The following is a 7,896-nucleotide window of genomic DNA, read 5'->3' as shown; positions in this document are numbered from 1 at the left end:
TTTTCAAGTATAAATGAATGAATTGTGAAAATATTTCTCAAAAGATGAATGAAATCATGATTTAGACTCTTAGAAAGGAAAGTGACAATGTGAACAATGTTAAGAAATAATTAGTTAAGAAGCTACTCTTCTGATACTTTATGAATGTGGAATTGTTTTTGATTATTGTCTTTCCTTATGATATGCTTTACCTATTCCGTTGGAATTTTATTTAGCACCAAGAGGGATTGGGGTGGAGGCTTGGTAAGAGATTTTCTAGTAGCAACCTCTAGTCTCTAACTACATTGCCCCAGTAGGTTTTCTTAAATAGCATAGCTCGTGGATCCACAAATAGCTCATGATATGAATGATATAGAGTCTACCTTGGAAAGTATCCTCTCCATTTTTAGTAGGAGTTACACTAGACTCCATGTTATAGATTACATAGTTTTATTGTCGGTTACAGTCCATATCCCATAAAATGAGTATGTTTCCTTACAAGTTGTTAAATGATATTTTTATGATGCATTGACCTTATTATATATTTTTATGATTTATTTCAAACTTTTCAAGATATTTTTGTCATGCATATCATGTTCATGCTTATTATGTCCCTTTACTCATGTTATGCATGTTTTTCAAATACTTAGTCCATTTCATTTACTAACACACACTTTTGCCTATATTGTTTTATAATATAGGTCACGACACTCCCACCCATCCACGTGGCTAGTTTGGGCTTCCTACTCAATGTTGCTTGTTATTGGTGAGCCCTCATATTTTGAGTCCTCTACACTTCTTTTTTAGAGATACTTTGAAAACTTCCAGAAACCATTGGTTTTAGTTTTCTCCATTTCTTTCCCTATATACACGATATAAAAACACATACTGAAGCACTTAAAAAAAGAGAGGAAGACTTAGTAGAAAAATATTTTTGGTGTTATTTATGATCGCTAAAAGGAAATCAGTTATATATATATCAAGTTATTCAATCCCATATTCAAGGTATGTTAAGGCAAAATTCTCTTTTTATATCGCACGAATCCTAGATATTGAAAATCATTGCATGTCATTTTTACTATTTTATTGCTAGAAAGACCCTCTGTGAAAGGTATTGGGATATCAGCTGATTTTATTTCTTAACTCTATTATATCATTATTGTGCTTATGACATTGTAAAGTATGTTTGACAGTTAAAATTATTTTTCATCGAGTTATATATTCCTTATGTCTATTAATCAGCTAATGTCCTAAAACTTAGGCTGAAATGTGGAGAATTATTATGTGGTATCTGAGGGAGTTGTTAAGACATTCTTTCTTGTCAAAAGGTTTTTCAAAAATGTTATTCATACTAAATCTTTTAATCTATTCTTTTGGTTATATACTTTTCCAACCACCTTGTTTCTAAAGCATCATACTATTACCAACTTGGAGTTATTGATAATAAATCAAGTTAGGCCCATTAGTCTTCTTTTGAGTTTCTAAATGATTAATGTTCTAAGTTTAAGTCAAATGAAGAGCTTTGAGTCTAGTATGAGTTTTATAGGCCTATATAGTCATACAAATTTAAATGAAGTTACGATAAGATTCTTTAACCACCTTAATCTCTTTATGAGCATATTTACATTTAAGTTACCTTTCTAGAGTAGAGTAAAATTTTCAAGCTTATTTGAAAAATATATGAGGTTCCACGAGACATTTGTATGTGATACGAATGTTATTATGAGAATAATAGCACTAATGCGCCATGATTGGCTAAGTTGTCGTTTTGACCTAATATGTGCATTCAAAGTTCATATCATACATTATATTTTATGCATAGACTCTGAGCTATAATCGGAGATAAGAGGCCTATTTACTCAGAAAATTATATATATTGGATAGATGTCCACAGGTTGGCAATATGATACGGAATAGATATTGAAAGAGACCGTCATTTCTAGCATTTGGTTAGGTATGTCATGCATTTGAATTTATATGTATGTATTTATGACTTACAATTATACTAGCATACCATGCATATTTGGTTATTATGAGGTCAGATGTCGGTCATGGAGGCTATAAGAGTTTCAGTTTCAGGTGGTATCTCTATTACCCTTTTTACTGCATATATTTATAATTCTACTTTCCGTCTTTCATACCATTATATTTTCATTCGTACTAACATCCCATTTCTTAGGGACATTGCATCCGTGTTGCTGGTTCATATAGATGTCCTGATCGGTCTTTGCAATAGGGAAGTTGTCTCAGTTGAGGATTGCTAAGCTCCATTTTCCAGGAGCTACTAGTTGTTTGTAGGTTTTGCATACTTGAGCTTTGTATATAGTTGTTTGTATTGTTGGGGACTTTTCCCAACTAGTTGGGTTGTACTATTCATAGAGACTTGTGGGCATACCTATTGTATATATGATTTCAGCTTTAGCCTTGTTGGCTTGCTAATTGTTTATCAGTTATGTTCTCTTTGTTGTACCTTTCATTATGTCATTGATATTATTGTGACCTCTTCGATCTAGTTATCTTATTTCAGCAGGTTATTATGGTGGCCTTGTCAGCCCTCATAGTTTCATTTCTTTTATGTATATGTTAGTTCACTCGATCAAGTGAAGCACTCGGTATGTGTTGCACCTCCCATAGTTTGGGGCGTGAAAAACTTGATATTAGAGGAGATCGTGTCTTAGGGAGTCCAAAAGTCATTTCTTGCTTATGGGTATATTGTGCACCACACTTATAATCAAAAGTCTACTAGGCATTTAAAGTTAGTTACTATTCTTTCATTACTTAGATCGTGCAATAGAGCTAAGTCATAAGAAGTTACTTCTAATTCACACGTTGCCTAAATATCATATTATTTTTTATATAAGTTATATAATCAACATAGTAGAGGGTATAGTTTCACCTAATTATCATGGGAAAGCTAGTGTTTATTTTTTTTTATTTATATACGAAAGAATGTTATATGAATCAATCTGAGTATGTACGTATGTGTATATGTGAAATGAAGTTCTCAGTTGGGATAGAAATTTCATATGGTCTAAAAATAGAAATGATTGCATAATTTAGATATGCACTAGTTGTCTGGTGAATTATTTATAATAAGTTTATATCTGCATCTACTATAGTTTTCTTGTTTATAGAAATAGGTGTGTCACGTGCCTTACATATTAACTGTTACTTCTCATATGGTTTATAAGTTCCTAGACAAATGTTATTTAGCTTTTTATTATAGAGATCATTTATTTTACGATTTGTATTATAAATAATTTTTCAATGAGAAATGCACATATATTAGATTAATTTTTTTATATATGTTACTATTTCTATACAGAAGCCTATAAATTATATATCGACCTACATATTATATATGTAGTAGATTATAAACCATGTCTAAGATGACCTTGTTGAATGTTCCATAGCTAATAAAGGGATTAGATGCCTATAAGGGTAAGTTATTAGAAATCTTTGTATGAATATGTTATGGTACCTTTTTTTAAAAATATTATACGCTTTATGTATTTCTTGATGTAAGGATATATATCATTCTATTTTCATAGGGTCGCTAACTTTCCTACAAAGTGCCCTTTTGGGGTTAACGATTTACACATTATTTGTATTACCAATTTGTTGTCTGCATTTTTATGTTGTGTGAATCATTAGGTACATGCTACTTAATTTAATAAAGAATATGTTTACAAACTACATGTTATATGAAGTATTCGCGTATATGCATCCTCCTCTACATGAATTTTGCTGCATAAATGTTCTTCATGAAAGCTTAAAGAAATACTTATCATAAATTATTTTATTCACATTATTAATTGTAGATGTTGAGATATTTATTAACCTTATATATTTGAATTGTCAACCTTCTATATTTGCCTCATATTGCTACAAAGATCAAATTTATGGTATGTTCTTAGTTTTAAGTCCTTACCAGAAGGAAAATAATAAGAGTTCACTATGTAAGAGTTCTATATGTTTCATGTTATAAAAATGATATGCTTATTATTTCATGTTATATTATGTATAAGGTTAATGAACTTCCCTAGATTTACTTGAAGTATTTTATTTCCTCTAACGACTATTTAATTTGTTTTCTTAAAGACTCGTATCGTAACTATTATTTGCGGACCATCTCAAAAAAGTATTTTTTTGCTTTTTGAACTCTTTAAAGTCCTTGTGATAATATGATAGTATTATTTGAGTAATTATTCTACCTGAAGAATTTTTTTGGAGATACTAAAATAAGTGAGGAGAATTGGTTGAGTTGAGTACATATATGTATAAGAGAATTATCATGATCTCTAGTATGAGACCTAACTGTGTAGATTTAAAAGTAATTTTATTTGCTGGCCTACCAATTTTTTGTGTGTTATCCATCTATAAGATCTCAAAAGTTGGAAAGTCGATAAAATGAGGAAAAACCAATTAAATTCACGTAAATTTCGTATTTAGGAACCTAGTGGTCTTCAAGAGAGCTAATACAGGTCATGAAGAGGATCAAGGGCCGTGAAAAGCTATCGTGGTCCCAACCCAGCCAAGTGGACCACGAGAGGCTACCACGACCTGTGGTGTGGTTTACGGACCCTAATGATCCTCTGTGGTGAACCCCTCTATAGGCCTCTTGTCGGGATCATCTTAAGTTTTGATGAATTAACCAACGAAATAATAATTTTGATGTTTTTTTTGTTTACTCTAGTTTTTAATGACATTGGTCTTGCATCCATGATTCATAATGATTATGTCCCATGTTTATTGTTCATGTGCATTCTCACATACTTAGTGCATTCCATGTACTAATGTATATTTTTGCCTACATTATGATCGGCGATTAAATTCATCCTCCTCCCACTCGTGATTAGAGTTTTACTATCTGCTTATTGTGGTGAGTCCTCATATTCCAAGGATGAGAAATTTACTTCTTATGAGTTAAAGACTTTCTCTACACTTTATTTTGGGTGAGTTGGGAGATTGTATCACGCCCTCATTTAGTAGTAGAAGCATGTTAGATATTATAGAGTCTATGTTCTCATCCTCTCATTTTGAGACTGATGTCTTATTTGATACTATGCCTCCTTATCATTGATTCTCTTTTGGTTATTTCATTTACCTTATGTATGCTCATGAATGTTACCCTAAGATTCTTAGTTGGAGTCCCTCAAAATTTTAATCGCTGTGTTACGACTAAGCCTTAGGTTGGGTCGCGACAAACTTGGTATTAGAGCACAAGGTTCAAGTGTCTTAGGGAGTCTAACATACCGTGTCAAGTAGAGTCTTGTTTATCGATGTAAAGCATGATACCTCTATGAATAGGAGGCTATGAGGCATCTTAGGAAATACTTCACTTCTTTCACGATCGTATCATGCCATAGAGTTTAACTATAAGGTTTACTTCTCTAATGGTTTCTCTTTGTATTTTCATAATCATGCTTCCATGAGATACCAGTTCGAAGGAATGTTGTTGATGAGGAAAAACATGCTCCAAATGACCATATGAATGAAGAAGTCTCTTATGCGGTATCCGAGCGGCTTTTCAGATGTTAGCCCAGGTTGTGACCACTCAAGTGAATCGAGGGGTGGTAGCTCCTCAAAATGTGATTACTCCGGCATCTAAAGTAAGAGATTTCATAAGGATGAATCCTTCCTAATTTTATGGATCCAAGGTTTATGAGGATCTCCAAAACTTTATTGATGATTTGTACAAGATTGTGGGGATTATGGAAGTGTCTTCGGAGGAGAAGGCAAAATTTGCTGCCTATCAACTCAAAGGAATCGGTCAAGTTTGGTTCAGTCAATAGAGAGCAGTAAGGGTTGAAGACGGTCCATAGGTTTGGAAAAGTTCAAGGTTGCCTTTTTTGATCACTTTTTCCCACTTGAGTTTAGGGAAGTAAAGGTGTCAGAGTTTATCAATATTATGCAAGGAAGCATGAGTGCGAGGGAGTATGCCTTCAAGTTCACTAAGTTGTCTAAATATACTCCGTCTTTGGTAGGTGACTCTCGATCCTGAATGAGGAAGTTTATTTAGAGAGTGTTAGAGTTGGTTATGAAAGAGTGCCGAACCGCCATACTTATCAAAAAGATTGACATCTCTAGGCTCATGACCTATGCCAAGCTAATCGAAAGATAAAAGTTTAATAGGAGGATTGCAAGGGAGTCCAATAGGGCTTAGTATAAAGGTAGATTTTCTCATAACAAATCTAGTGGTGGTAATGAACCTTTCCTACAAGGCTAAAAATTTCAACGCCAAGCTTCTTCACAAGCTTCGGGGCAAAGGTTTGACAAAGATAAGGTATCACATTCTAAGGCACAAGGTAGTGTTAGTGGATCTACTATTCCTAAGTGTGCCAATTGTGGGAGAAATCATGGAAGTAAATGTTTGGTTGGAACAGTGCATATTTTTTATATGATAAGATGCAGCACAAGTTTTCGAATGTCATAAAAAGTGAAGAGAAGGGCATCCTCAAAGTTAAACTACTCAATGTGGAAAAAAATCGACAAGGTGGCGGCCCACGCCAAAATAGGTTCTATGCCATTCATGCTAGGGAAGAAGTTGACGAGTCTCTGTATGTGGTCATGAGTATATTGAAAGTATTTTACTTTGGCATTTATGAATTGTTAGATTAGTGTGATACTGTATCATTTGTAAATCCTTATCTTTATTTGAGGTTCATTGTTAGTCCTGATATCTTGTTAAAGCCTTTTTCGATTTATACTCTGACTGTTGATTTAATTGTGGCTAAAAGACTTAATAGAAATTGTCCAGCTTTAAGTATGCTTTATTAGATATGACTATAATTTTCAAGTTATAATATATAAAAGCTTTATGAATGGTTTTTAAGATACTTTATGCAAAAAAGATTATGAATGATGATTTTTCAACAAAGTGCATGCAAGGGTGACTTAGGATCCTTAATAAGGAAAGTGACCTAAGAACCTAACTAATGATGTTATGTGATAAAGAATATGCAATGATGGAAGGCCTACACCCACATTGGATGATGAAGAATTAGATGGTAGGGTGACTCAAGATCCTTTATGGTGACTTAAGACCTGAATGAAAGAGGCGACTTAAGACCATAATGGAAAGGTGACTTTAGATCCTTAATGAGCTATTCCTATGAAGTATGATTCTAAAAGCTTATGATTTATGCATGCATTATTTATGATTTTAAAAATGATATGCATTTTGTGGGTTGATAAACTTAGCATCTAGTAGACTTTGAGGTGCGGGCTCGACCTAAGCCCTAGTAGATACCTCTAGTCTCTTAAACTATACTTCCACCCTTGGGTTGTCAATATAGCCTAGCTAATGGTTCAGCATATAGCATATGATGATATTAATTGGACAGAGTTTACCTTGAAAAGTAGTCTCCCCCATTCTCGATGTGGATATCATTGGATTCCATTTAATAACTCATGGTCTTAATGTCAATTATGATCATCTCCCACATATTTAAGTTCTTATGATGATTATGAATTTTTTATGCATTGACCAACAAGATAAAGGTTTTAATGTTTTCATGTTTACTATTGTTTTTAATGACATTGGTCTTGCATCTATGATTTTTATTGAATATGTCCTGTGTTTATTGTTCATGCATATTCTCACATACTTAGTGCATTTCATGTACTAATACATACTTTTTGTCTATATTGTATCATAATGTAGGGACCGACAATCGCGTTCCTCCTCCTCCCTCTCATGGTTAGAGTTTTACTATCTGCTTATTATGGTAAGGCCTCATGTTCCGAGGATGAGACATTTAATTCTTATGAGCTTAAAACTTTCTCCACACTTTAGTTTTGGTGAGCTGGGAGATTGTCTCACTCCCTCATCTAGTAGTACATACATGTTAGATATTATGGAGTCTATGTTGTTATCTTCTCATTTTGAGACTTATATCCTATTTGAAAGTATGG

This window comes from Solanum dulcamara, chromosome 12 (genome assembly GCF_947179165.1).
Source record: "Solanum dulcamara chromosome 12, daSolDulc1.2, whole genome shotgun sequence".
NCBI lineage: Eukaryota > Viridiplantae > Streptophyta > Magnoliopsida > Solanales > Solanaceae > Solanum > Solanum dulcamara.
This window is presented reverse-complemented; position numbering follows the sequence as displayed.